This window comes from Thalassophryne amazonica, chromosome 17 (assembly GCF_902500255.1).
Source record: "Thalassophryne amazonica chromosome 17, fThaAma1.1, whole genome shotgun sequence".
NCBI classification, from domain to species: Eukaryota; Metazoa; Chordata; class Actinopteri; order Batrachoidiformes; family Batrachoididae; genus Thalassophryne; species Thalassophryne amazonica.
The window spans coordinates 70,055,179-70,069,890 of NC_047119.1; the positions used below are offsets into that span (position 1 = coordinate 70,055,179).

The window sequence follows — 14,712 nt, forward strand, 5'->3', positions numbered from 1 at the left end:
AAGCTAATTAAATCACTGTCTTGAAAACAGATTTTTTTTTTTTTTTAGGTCTCGGCCTTTTGGGTCTCAGCCAAAATCCCAATGTCTTTGTCCTGACTCACACTTGAGCCTTTAAGGTCTTAGTCTCAACTCAGATTCTATGTAAGTGGTCTTGACCCCACACCTGCTCACTGTACAAAGATTAAACAAATAATTAAAACAGACAAAAGTGCCAAAAACATAAAAGTGTTGATAGTTAGACACACGCACAAACAATATAGTGACCAGAACCAAAACAGGACACCTCCTAGATCATGGTCTTCAATCTGGTCCCAGCTAACAGAATCTCCATGTTCTTTTAAAGACATCCAGTCATCGCCTTAAATCACTGGTTAATGTCCAACCTCACAACCAGCAGTACGACAGGGAACACCAGGATCCTAGACGTGGATCTTGATTCTCCTGCAAAGACATCTGCATGACTAATCACCCAGCACCATCATGACTCCATTAGCTTGTCCCAGACATGTCTCAAAGAGGACCCAGAGACATGAATGTTACTGCTGCCATAAGTAAATGTCTCTACAGGTTCAACTTTTTCACACTTCTGATGGCTGAGCCTAGGAAGTCAGTAAAAGCCTGAATCTTAGGGCCCCGTCCCACTGGCGTTTAGGAAGATTTGCATATGCATTGCACACAATATTGGTGTATATTCGCTAAACATCTCCAATATTTGTGAAACATGCTTGTATAGCCCCTTTCACACCGGGCCCACTTCGAGTTGCGTCGTGCGGCGTCATGACGATGCCACATGGAAGCAACCCAGTGCTGAGACAATACATTGAGCTACAGCTCAATGCCACAACAGCACAAGGGACGGAAAGGACGAAGCGAATCGGACACCAAAAATGAAACGTTTAATTTTTTTGGGTCCTGTGCTCGACGCAGAAATTAAGTGGTTTCAGCGCAAGTCAGAGCAACGCAACGGTACTCAGCGTGACTGGAAGCCACATCCTCACAATACAACGTTACCCAATGTTCCATTGTTCCCAAAGTATAAATCAGGCAGGATTATTTTTATACAGTGTACACAATGCAGTAAAACTACACGCTCAAAGAGCACAGAAAAAAATGCTGATTGCAGCTGCTGCAGCCACTTGCGGCACAACTCTCTCACAACTGTGTTTAAAGTCCATAAAAGTCCTGCTCACAGACTGATTGCCAGAGACAGGACATGTCCACATCCAGTAAAAAGTCCAGACATCTCCAGTCCACTCATGGACAATTCGTTCATGCGCGCAAAAGTGAACAATTAAAAGAAAAAAACTGTCTGGCTGCTGCAGTTCCTCGCTCTCCCCTCAAACTCTCTAATCATTCTGTAAAGGACATATGTCCTGCTCACAGATTGATTGCCAGAGACAGGACATGTCCACAACAAGTATAACTCCAGACATCTCCACATTTACTGGTGGTTGGCTCTCACTGCGGTATTGTATCACTTCCTGTTCGGGAGCACAGAGGTGTTTTGCTGTATCTGTTAGCTGTTTAATCTGCATAGTTAGATTGATCTAGATAACGATTTGTTTCACAGTGTAATCTTCACGTGCCTTAACTAAAGCACTCCCTCTGCTGAATCACGTCTAAATTATTTACACATTATTCACTTTGTGTGTGTTTAGGAATCCGCTAGCTTAGCACAGCTACTAGCTCTTAGCCGGTTTAGCATGGAGGCTTCTCCTGTCTTTCCCGCACTTCTCTTCTCTGGGTGTGAAATGTTTAGTTATTCCTCGGCCTCCTTTAGCAGTAATGGTACTTGTAATAAGTGTAGCTTATTCGTAGCTTTGGAGGCCAGGCTGGGCGAATTGGAGACTCGACTCCGTACCTTGGAAAATCCTACAGCTAACCAGGCCCCTGTAGTTGGAGCGGACCAAGGTAGCTTAGCCGCCGTTAGCTATCCCCCAGCAGATCCCGAGCAGCCGGGAAAGCAGGCCGGCTGGGTGACTGTGAGGAGAAAGCGTAGTCCTAAACACAAGCCCCCTGTACACCACCAACCCATTCACATCTCTAACCGTTTTTCCCCACTCGGCGACACACCCGCCGAGGAACAAATTCTGGTTATTGGTGACTCTGTTTTGAGAAATGTGAAGTTAGCGACACCAGCAACCATAGTCAATTGTCTTCCGGGGGCCAGAACAGGTGACACTGAAGGAAATTTGAAACTGCTGGCTAAGGCTAAGCGTAAATTTGGTAAGATTTTAATTCACGTCGGCAATAATGACACCCGGTTACGCCAATCGGAGGTCACTAAAATTAACACTGAATCATGTGTAACTTTGCAAAAGCAATGTCGGACTCTGTAGTTTTCTCTGGGCCCCTCCCCAATTGGACCGGGAGTGACATGTTTAGCCGCATGTTCTCCTTGAATTGCTGGTTGTCTGAGTGGTGTGCTTCATAGATAATTGGCAAAGCTTCTGGGGAAAACTTGGTCTTGTTAGGAGAGACGGCATCCATCCCACTTTGGATGGAGCAGCTCTCATTTCTAGAATTCTGGCCAATTTTATTAAACCCTCCAAACCGTGACTACCCAGGGTTGGGACCAGGAAGCAGAGTTGTAGTCTTACACACCTCTCTGCAGCTTCTCTCCCCCTGCCATCCCCCAATACCCCATCCCCGTAGAGACGGTGCCTGCTCCCAGACGACCAACAACCAGTAAAAATCTATTTAAGCATAAAAATTAAAAAAAAAAAAATAATATAGCACCTTCAACTGCACCACAGACTAAAACAGTTAAATGTGGTCTATTAAACATTAGGTCTCTCTCTTCTAAGTCCCTGTTAGTAAATGAAATAATAATTGATCAACATATTGATTTATTCTGCCTTATAGAAACCTGGTTACAGCAGGATGAATATGTTATATATATATATATATATATATATATATATATATATATATATATATATATATATATATATATATACACACACACACACATACATATATATATATATATATATATATATATATACATACATACATACACACACACATATACATATAAGATAATTATAGTGGGCGATTTTAACATCCACATAGATGCTGAGAATGACAGCCTCAACACTGCATTTAATCTATTATTAGACTCAATTGTCTTTGCTCAAAATGTAAATGAGTCTACCCACCACTTTAATCATACTTTAGATCTTGTTTTGACTTATGGTATGGAAATTGAAGACTTAACAGTATTCCCTGAAAACCCCCTTCTGTCTGATCATTTCTTAATAACATTTGCATTTACTTTAATGGACTACCCAGCAATGGGGAATAAGTTTCATTACAGTAGAAGTCTTTCGGAAAGCGCTGTAACTAGGTTTAAGCATATGATTCCTTCTTTGTTATGTTCTCCAATGCCATATACCAACACAGTGCAGAGTAGCTACCTAAACTCTGTGAGTGAGATAGATTATCTCGTCAATAGTTTTACATCCTCACTGAGCACAACTTTGGATGCTGTAGCTCCTCTGAAAAAGAGAGCCTTAAATCAGAAGTGCCTGACTCCATGGTATAACTCACAAACTCGCAGCTTAAAGCAGATAACTCGTAAGTTGGAGAGGAAATGGCGTCTCACTAATTTAGAAGATCTTCACTTAGCCTGGAAACAGAGTCTGTTGCTCTATAAAAAAGCCCTCCGTAAAGCTAGGACATCTTACTACTCATCACTAATTGAAGAAAATAAGAACAACCCCAGGTTTCTTTTCAGCACTGTAGCCAGGCTTACAAAGAGTCAAAGCTCTATTGAGCCGAGTATTCCTTTAACTAGTAATGACTTCATGACTTTCTTTGCTAATAAAATTTTAACTATTAGAGAAAAAATTACTCATAACCATCCCAAAGACATATCGTTATCTTTGGCTGCTTTCAGTAATGCTGGTATTTGGTTAGACTCTTTCTCTCCGATTGTTCTCTCTGAGTTATTTTCATTAGTCAGTTCCTCCAAACCATCAACATGTCTATTAGACTCCATTCCTACCAGGCTGCTCAAGGAAGCCCTACCATTAATTAATGCTTCGATCTTAAATACGAAGTCTATTACAAAAGTATCCGACCTTATTATTTTTTTCAAAAACCATATGGATTTGAATCACGTGTGATTGTGTCAGACAAGCTTGAACCCTCGTGCGCATGCGTGAGTTTTTCCACGCCTGTCGGTTGCGTCATTCGCCTGTGAGCAGGATTTGAGTGAGGAGTGGTCCACCCCCTCGGCAGATTTTCATTGTCAGGAAATGGCGGAATGACTTGGGCTTTTTTCCATCAGAATTTTTTCTGATGCTATCTAGCTATCTTAGCTAATTATAGGCCAATCTCCAACCTTCCTTTTCTCTCAAAAATTCTTGAAAGGGTAGTTGTAAAACAGCTAACTGATCATCTGCAGAGGAATGGTCTATTTGAAGAGTTTCAGTCAGGTTTCAGAATTCATCATAGTACAGAAACAGCATTAGTGAAAGTTACAAATGATCTTCTTATGGCCTCAGACAGTGGACTCATCTCTGTGCCTGTCCTGTTAGACCTCAGTGCTGCTTTTGATACTGTTGACCATAAAATTTTATTACAGAGATTACAGCATGCCATAGGTATTAAAGGCACTGCGCTGCGGTGGTTTGAATCATATTTATCTAATAGATTACAATTTGTTCATGTAAATAGGGAATCTTCTTCACAGACTAAAGTTAATTATGGAGTTCCACAAGGTTCTGTGCTAGGACCAATTTTATTCACTTTATACATGCTTCCCTTAGGCAGTATTATTTAGAAAGCATTGCTTAAGTTTTCATTGTTACGTAAATGATACCCAGCTTTATCTATCCATGAAGCCAGAGGCCACACACCAATTAGTTAAACTGCAGGAATGTCTTACAGACATAAAGACATGGATGACCTCTAATTTCCTGCTTTTAAATTCAGATAAAACTGAAGTTATTGTACTTGGCCCCACAAATCTTAGAAACATGGTGTCTAACCAGATCCTTACTATGGATGGCATTACCCTGACCTCTAGTAATACTGTGAGAAATCTTGGAGTCTTTTTTGATCAGGATATGTCCTTCAATGCGCATATTAAGCAAATATGTAGGACTGCTTTTTTACATTTGTGCAATATCTCTAAAATTAGAAAGGTCTTGTCTCAGAGTGATGCTGAAAAACTAATTCATGCATTTATTTCCTCTAGGCTGGACTATTGTAATTCATTATTATCAGGTTGTCCTAAAAGTTCCCTGAAAAGCCTTCAGTTAATTCAAAATGCTGCAGCTAGAGTACTGACAGGGACTAGAAGGAGAGAGCATACAACCCCCGGCAAAAATTATGGAATCACCAGCCTCAGAGGATGTTCATTCGGTTGTTTAATTTTGTAGAAAAAAAGCAGATCACAGACATGACACAAAACTAAAGTCATTTCAAATGGCAACTTTCTGGCTTTAAGAAACATTAAGAAATCAGGAAAAAAACTTGTGGCAGTCAGTAACGGTTACTTTTTTAGACCAAGCAGAGGGAAAAAAATATGGAATCACTCAATTCTGAGGAAAAAATTATGGAATCATGAAAAACAAAAGGACGCTCCAACACATCACTAGTATTTTGTTGCACCACCTCTGGCTTTTATAACAGCTTGCAGTCTCTGAGGCATGGACTTAATGAGTGACAAACAGTACTCTTCATCAATCTGGCTCCAACTTTCTCTGATTGCTGTTGCCAGATCAGCTTTGCAGGTTGGAGCCTTGTCATGGACCATTTTCTTCAACTTCCACCAAAGATTTTCAATTGGATTAAGATCCGGACTATTTGCAGGCCATGACATTGACCCTATGTGTCTTTTTGCAAGGGATGTTTTCACAGTTTTTGCTCTATGGCAAGATGCATTATCATCTTGAAAAATGATTTCATCATCCCCAAACATCCTTTCAATTGATGGGATAAGAAAAGTGTCCAAAATATCAACGTAAACTTGTGCATTTATTGATGATGTAATGACAGCCATCTCCCCAGTGCCTTTACCTGACATGCAGCCCCATATCATCAATGACTGTGGAAATTTACATGTTCTCATCTTTATAAATCTCATTGGAACGGCACCAAACAAAAGTTCCAGCATCATCACCTTGCCCAATGCAGATTAGAGATTCATCACTGAATATGACTTTCACCCAGTCATCCACAGTCCACGATTGCTTTTCCTTAGCCCATTGTAACCTTGTTTTTTTCTGTTTAGGTGTTAATGATGGCTTTCGTTTAGCTTTTCTGTATGTAAATCCCATTTCCTTTAGGCGGTTTCTTACAGTTCGGTCACAGACGTTGATTCCAGTTTCCTCCCATTCGTTCCTCATTTGTTTTGTTGTGCATTTTCGATTTTTGAGACATATTGCTTTAAGTTTTCTGTCTTGACGCTTTGATGTCTTCCTTGGTCTACAAGTATGTTTGCCTTTAACAACCTTCCCATGTTGTTTGTATTTGGTCCAGAGTTTAGACACAGCTGACTGTGAACAACCAACATCTTTTGCAACATTGCGTGATGATTTACCCTCTTTTAAGAGTTTGATAATCCTCTCCTTTGTTTCAACTGACATCTCTTGTGTTGGAGCCATGATTCATGTCAGTCCACTTGGTGCAACAGCTCTCCAAGGTGTGATCACTCCTTTTTAGTTGCAGACTAACGAGCAGATCTGGTTTGATGCAGGTGTTTGTTTTGGGGATGAAAATTTACAGGGTGATTCCATCTTTTTTCCTCAGAATTGAGTGAGTCCATATTTTTTTTCCCTCTGCTTGGTCTAAAAAAGTAACCGTTACTGACTGCCACAGTTATTTTTCCTGATTTCTTATAGTGTTTCTTAAAGCCAGAAAGTTGCCATTTGAAATGACTTTAGTTTTGTGTCATGTCTGTGATCTGCTTTTTTCTACAAAATTAAACAACTGAATGAACATCCTCTGAGGCCGGTGATTCCATAATTATTGCCAGGGGTGTATTTCACCCATATTGGCCTCTCTTCATTGGCTTCCTGTTAATTCTAGAATAGAATTTAAAATTCTTCTTCTTACTTATAAGGTTTTGAATAATCAGGTCCCATCTTATCTTAGGGACCTCGTAGTACCATATCACCCCAATCGAGCGCTTCGCTCTCAGACTGCAGGCTTACTTGTAGTTCCTAGGGTTTGTAAGAGTAGAATGGGAGGCAGAGCCTTCAGCTTTCAGGCTCCTCTCCTGTGGAACCAGCTCCCAATTTGGATCAGGGAGACAGACACTCTCTCTACTTTTAAGATTAGGCTTAAAACTTTCCTTTTTGCTAAAGCTTATAGTTAGGGCTGGATCAGGTGACCCTGAACCATCCCTTAGTTATGCTGCTATAGACGTAGACTGCTGGGGGGTTCCCATGATGCACTGAGTGTTTCTTTCTCTTTTTGCTCTGTATGCACCACTCTGCATTTAATCATTAGTGATCGATCTCTGCTCCCCTCCACAGCATGTCTTTTTCCTGATTCTCTCCCTCAGCCCCAACCAGTCCCAGCAGAAGACTGCCCCTCCCTGAGCCTGGTTCTGCTGGAGGTTTCTTCCTGTTAAAAGGGAGTTTTTCCTTCCCACTGTCGCCAAGTGCTTGCTCACAGGGGGTCGTTTTGACCGTTGGGGTTTTTCTGTAATTATTGTATGGCTTTTGCCTTACAATATAAAGCGCCTTGGGGCAACTGTTGTGATTTGGTGCTATATAAATAAAATTGATTTGATTTATTCACGGACGCAGCTCGCAGTCAAAGGAGGAAAGATAAACTATAACAGAACTCAGAGTGCAGACCTGCAGCTCAGCACAAGAACAAATATAAACTAGAAGAGGAATCAGAGTGCACAGTCTGGCTGCAGCCAAACTGTGCACTCTGATTTCTCTGTGCAGAGGACCTGCAGGCTGCGTTCTCACCTCCTCTCTGCCCGCTGCTGCATGCACCTGACGCAGACATTCCTGCGTCGTCATGACGCCACAGGAAGCAACTCGAAGCAGACCCGCTGTGAAAGGGGCTTATGAGTCGGCTGACATCCGCATACGTCCACAATTATCAATCAATTTTATTTATATAGCGCCAAATCACAACAAACAGTTGCCCCAAGGCGCTTTATATTGTAAGGCAAAAGCCATACAATAATTACATAAAAACCCCAACGGTCAAAACGACCCCCTATGAGCAAGCACCTGGCGACAGTGGGAAGGTAAAACTCCCTTTTAACAGGATGAAACCTCCAGCAGAACCAGGCTCAGGGAGGGGCAGTCTTCTGCTGGGACTGGTTGGGACTGAGGGGAGAGAATCAGGAAAAAGACATGCTGTGGAAGAGAGCAGAGATCAATCACCAAAAACCCCCCAGCAGTCTAAGTCTATAGCAGATATAATTATCCGCAGAGGTACATTTTTCTGTTGCAAGGATTTTTGAGCTGCACAAAATTTTGGTTGTGGATGACATCCGCCTTACATACGCAATACATACTCAATCTATGCATTGTATATCCGCCGTTATCCACTGATATCCGCAGCTGACGGGGTACTGCGGATTGGCAGCAGACTGGGACAGTGTGTAAAACAGATATATAGTGTGGGTATCATGTCCACATCACAAACTAAAATAAGTTGTAGCGAATGCATACAGAGTGGCCACAAATAAAGCGTTCTTATTACGTCTGCTTTGCATCTGATTTGGGAACAATTTGCGAATGCATAACAAACACTTCACGTAAACCCAAAGTACTATATAAATGTGGCTGAAATCGACATACTTGCCAGTCATTGCCAGTCCAGCTGTGGAGACATACAGATGTAGTTATGGATCCCCAAAGACGTGGTGCCATCCAACAACATACCAATCAGAGGGTGGGGTGGGACACCGGGCCCATCTGTTGCTGGAGGAGGTTGGGTGGGAAATGGAGCCCTCTCTTCTGCATCAGCAGCAGCCTTCTGCCTCTTCCTCCCCTGCTTCGTTCGTGTGGACGTTGTCGCCGTGGTGTTGGTGTGAATAGTGATCCCGAAAGGCCTGAGTGCGCTTCTTTTATGACCGCAATGCAGATACCACAAATGCGCAATACAACCGCTGTTTCCGCAACACGTACACAATGCATTCTCAAATACATCCATAATACTTCCATGATAATCGCAATGCATCCAATCCGTTCCCTCAATACGGTACATGCGTTATACATCCGTGATTGTTTGTTATATATTCACTATACATTATTAATATATCCGTAATTCATACTGGAGAATTTGTCATTTTTGGCCAATATTGTTGCGGATGATAACGAATGCCCGAATTTTGTGTACTCAGTTCATGCACAATTAATCCTCTCCCCAGTGGGACCGGGCCCTTAGTCTTGGTCAAGGGCAATCTCAAACCCAGACACTGAAACTCAGACATTCCTCATGTAGTGCAACCAGAGTATCCACTGATTCCACAAAGATCCCAACATCGTCCACAAAGTTAAGGTCAGTAGTGTCAAAGCTACTGGTTTCCACAACCTGACCCAACACCCAACCCAATACCCAGTCCAACCCCCAACCCAACATCCAGTCCAAACAAGCATTAAACTATGTCAGTGCCAGAACACATCCCTGAGGAACACCAGTTATTAATGGGGAAACACTCAGAGTCTCTGCCTCCACTCCGCACAGTACTATATAGGCTGGCTATGATGTCCAGTAACTTCTTTGGGATCCCACAAATTCAAAGGCTTTGCAAAAATCAACACAGGCTGGAAAGAAGCACTGTCAATATCCACTGAGGAAGGAGAAAAGGACTCGGCAAGCTGCTCACCTTTGTGAAGCATCTTGGTGCAACTTGTGTTGTGATTTGGCGCTATATACGAGGTCTGTTAGAAAAGTATCGGACCTTTTTATTTTTTTCAAAAACCATATGGATTTGAATCACGTGTGATTGCATCAGCCAAGCTTGAACCTTCGTGCGCATGCGTGAGTTTTTTCACGCCTGTCGGTTGCGTCATTCGCCTGTGAGCAGGCTTTGTGTGAGCAGTGGTCCACCCCTCTCGTCGGATTTTTATCGCGAATAAATGTCTTAACGATTTGGAGCTTTGCTGCATCAAATTTTTCCAGAAACTGTGAGAGACCTCCAGGTGGACACCATTCGGAAAATTCAGATGGCTTTCAGGGACGATTTTATGGGGATTACACAGATTAAGGAGTGCTCCAGCCGGTTTAAAGACCGCCCACAGCTGCTGAGAGCGCGCTGCGCTCTGAGCGCCGATCGACAGACTGAAACCCCACTGAAACAACCAGATCATTTCCAACGTGAAGGCTTTGTTGATCGTGGACGTCATCTGACTTCCACAAAAAGGCAGATGGCGTGGACATCAGCACTTTATCGGCACATTCCACTGTTACAGGAGTTTTTTTCATGGACAGAAGAGCGGAGGGATGTGCCACCGTGCCGCTCATGGCGCGGCGCAAAACCACCTCCGTGTTGGTCTTACAGGACGGTTTTCAGATGGCTTTTCAGTCATGTGACTATCCGAGAAATTGTGCATGAGCTGGACATGCCCCAACATGTCCTGTGAGGCTTCATCACGGCGTTACTTTGCGCCATGCAGCTCCATCGCGATGTGCGGAATTCCTCCGCACATCTGTCTCAATGTGCTGAAAAAGTGCTGATGTCCACGTCTTCCGCAATTCCTGTGCTAGTCAGGCGACGTCCCGGATCAACACAGCGTCCAGTTAGGAAATGAACGGCACATTACACTGTTACAGGAGTTTTGTCATGGAAAGAGGAGCGGAGGAATTCCACGCGTGGCGACGGAGCTGCATGGCGCACAGCAACGCCGTGATGAAGCCTCACAGGACATGTTGGGGCATGTCCAGCTCATGCACAATTTCTCGGATAGTCACACAACTGAAAAGCCGTCTGAAAGCCATCTGAAAACCGTCCTGTGAGACCAACACGGAGGTGGTTTTGTGCCGCGCCATGAGCGGCACGGTGGTGCATCCCTCCACTCCTCTTTCCATGAAAAAAACTCCTGTAACAGCAGAATGTGCCAAAAAAAGTGCTGATGTCCACGCCTTCTGCCTTTTTGTGTAAGTCAGACGACGTCCACGATCAACAAAGCCTTCACGTTGGAAATGATCTGGTTGTTTCAGCGAGGTTTCAGCCTGTCGATCAGCGCTCGGAGTGCGGCGCGCTCTCAGCAGCTGTGGGCGGTCTTTAAACCGGCTGGAGCACTCCTTAATCTGTGTAATCCCCACAAAATTGTCCCTCAGCGCCATTTGAATTTTCCAAATGGTTACTACCTGGAAGTCTCTCACAATTTCTGCAAAAATTTGATGCAGAAAAGCTCCAAATCCTTCAGACATTTATTCACAATAAAAATCAGACGAGAGGGGTAGACCACTGCTCACACAAAGCCTGCTCACAGGCGAATGACGCAACCGACAGGCGTGAAAAAACTCACGCATGCGCACGAAGGTTCAAGCTTGGCTGATGCAATCACACGTGATTCAAATCCATATGGTTTTTGAAAAAAATAAAAAGATCCGATACTTCTCTAACAGACCTCGTATATATATATATATATATATATATATATATATATATATATATATATATATATATATATATATATATATATATATATAAACTGAGTTGTGTCATCCAAAATGGCCATACCCTTCACTGGTGATGTCATACAGGAAGACTCGACAGTTATGCAAATAAGCATCAGCACAGACAAGATTAACATCTGTGGAGCGAGAATGAAAAAAACACATATCCATAATGTCAGGGTGCAGAGTTTGATCAACCCCAATGTGAGACATTTTTCAAGGGTGGTAATAAATTAAGCAAAGCTTGTGTAATGAGTTGGAATGGCATCATTTGGTGTAGAGATCAGAAGGTTTAACCTCTAACTATAATTTTTTATGTTAATTTACTGTCTTAATGTATTTATAATTTGTTTAGGTTGTTGCTATCATTTACACATTATTAGTAGTAGTATTACTATTATATTTTATTTTGTCATTTGATTTTTAAATGGGCCACAATGGAAATAAGTGTTTTCACTTTCTTGTGTATTTTTAAAGTATTTACAATTTTATTATGGACTTAGACTGAACTCACTAAATAAATTCACGCACACACACACTCACACTTTTAATATATAGATGATTTACCACCCCCTGCTGGAAAGGCGTGTTAGTCCAGAATGTAATTAGTAATGCTAGCTAATATCCATAGTTTCTCCAAAAATATTAGTCCCATCAATGTTCAGTTTTGGTGCCGTTCATCCTTGAGCCAAAATACATATTAAAATACACAATACAAGCACACCACATGACACATGGCTCCCCAGTCACATGCACGCAGAGCTGTTTTTTTTCCTGCATTCTGCTGCAAGTAGGTGCTTTTAATTTTTACACACACACACACACACACACACACACACACACACACACACACACACACACACACAGAGAGAGAGAGAAGTAGAGGAAGACATCAAAAGCAATGCTCTTTTCACTCATGGTAACGACAACATGACATTTAACTAAACCAAGTGACCTACAAAAACACAATAAATCAATAACACTAACAACACAGTTAAACAAACATGAACCACAATAACAACATTTGAAACCCCAAAACCCTGAACTCTCATGGTGCATTGTCCATTGTTTATTGGTTAGCTAAAATAGTTCATTTCTCCAAAAAATATTAGTCCTATCAACTTTCCATTGTCACAGCATTCACCTCTGACCCAAAATACATAAACATGCCAAACAGCAAATGTCAGCTCTCCCTGGTTTCTGCATGATCAAAGTCACACACACACACACACACACACACCACTTGGCTATTATAATATAGATGTGCATTTCCTTAAACAGTCTGACTTCCCAGGAGAAAAAAGTCCATCCACATGGAATAAAATGGAAATACAGAATTTATACAGGCAGGAAATTCAGAAAGCCAAAAACATTTACATAAATGTTGGATCACTATAAGATTTTTATTTATGATTAACTTTGACAAAAGGCCCTCATTAATGTCCACAGTGAGAAATAAAGGTGTGTGTGTGTGTGTAGCTGTGATTAGGTACCATTTCATGACAATAAACTGATCAGACAATAGTGGGAAGACATTAACAAGTCCAAACCCTCAACACACACACACACACACACATCTTCAACTGCTTAGTCCAATTGGGGGTCGCAGGGGGGCAGTCATAGAGCGTGAGGTGGGGTTCACCCTGGACAGGATGCCAGTCTTTCACAGGGCCACAAACAGACAAGCACATTCACACACACACACACACACACACACACACACACACACACACACACACACACACACACACACACACACACACTTTAAAGTTTCCAGTCCACCGAACCTGCGTGTCTTGGAGGGAGGAAGTCGGAGCACCCGGACAGAACCCGGGGAGACATGCAAAGTCCACAGAGAAAGGACACAGGTGGGAATCGAACCCATGACCTTCTCGCTGTGAGGCAACAGTGCTAACCACTAATCCAACGTTCCCACCTCAATATAATGATATTAAAAACAATATAAAACATATATAATATTATATACAATGTCGTTTTAATTATAGGGTTAATCAATCAAAGACTGACCATTATTATGATGAAATTTCTCTTCGGTTTGGGGTTAAGTGGGAGTTTAACAGACTCACCTCGTTGGAGCTTGAAAACAGTTTCACTGCTGCTCCTCTACGCCTCCTCCTCCTCCAGCACAGGAGAACTTTCTCCTCCTCTGGCTGCTTTTCTGTGGGAACGACGGACGCGCTGCTCACCGACACTCTCACCGCGCTCTGAACGCCTCAAAGCTCACCGACAGCGTCACGGCGCTCTGAACGCCTCACAGGTCACACTGAACAATCCCCGCTCACCGACAGCACAGCGCAGTGAACGCCTCACAGGTCACACTGAACAATCCCCGCTCACCGACAGCACAGCGCAGTGAACGCCTCACAGGTCACACTGAACAATCCCCGCTCACCGACAGCACAGCGCAGTGAACGCCTCACAGCACAAGCTTCAGATTTAAAGGAGGTTCACGCCCCTCTGACGTCAAGAAGGGGCGTGGCTCTTGTCGAATGGCAGCTGAGTACTTTTAACTGCGTGGTTCCGTTTCAGTGAATTAGTTTAAATGTTTAACAAAGTTTGGATCTTTTTTTATGTCAGAGAACTCAAAACTCATAATAACTCGAAATAAATAGATGAATAAAAACTCAAAATAAGCAGACACAACTCAAGTCTATGCAATAAAATGTTCGAAAATTAGACCATTTAAAGGGGTCATACTATGCACCTTTTAACACGTTCTTAAATATATAGAGACTGATATACTAAACATTTTCCTTCGGGATAAATGAAGTTCTTAATAAGGTTCTTCTTCTTCTTATATAGACTGCTCTAAACAGTTAAAGGAACACAGTTTTTAATTATTCTGAGCAGTCTATATATAAGCTGCCCAGAATAATTAAACCTGCTGCTTGCCACGCCCCCTTTAAGTGTCTTTCAGTGCCTTCATGCGGCACCAAGTCAGCAATGTGGTTCAAACGCACCACAACTTCAGCATGACTTTTTCTGGCACCACACCACATCATCATGTCACATGATGATCCAGTCAGGTGCTGCATGTTGCAGTCAGGTGCTGCAGCCAGGTGATGCATGTTGCAGTCAGAC

The 14,712-nt window shown here is 42.4% G+C and overlaps 1 protein-coding gene across 1 annotated transcript in view; it reads right to left on the reverse strand.

Annotated features, from left to right (window-relative positions):
- The window catches only part of lmo4a (LIM domain only 4a), a 59,794-nt gene extending 45,743 nt beyond the window's left edge, over positions 1 to 14,051 (reverse strand). The window contains exon 1 of the mRNA XM_034192825.1: positions 13,698 to 14,051. The gene's annotated coding sequence lies outside the window, so the exon portion shown is untranslated. The remainder of the gene's footprint in view (positions 1 to 13,697) is intronic.
- Positions 14,052 to 14,712: the final 661 nt, after the last annotated feature.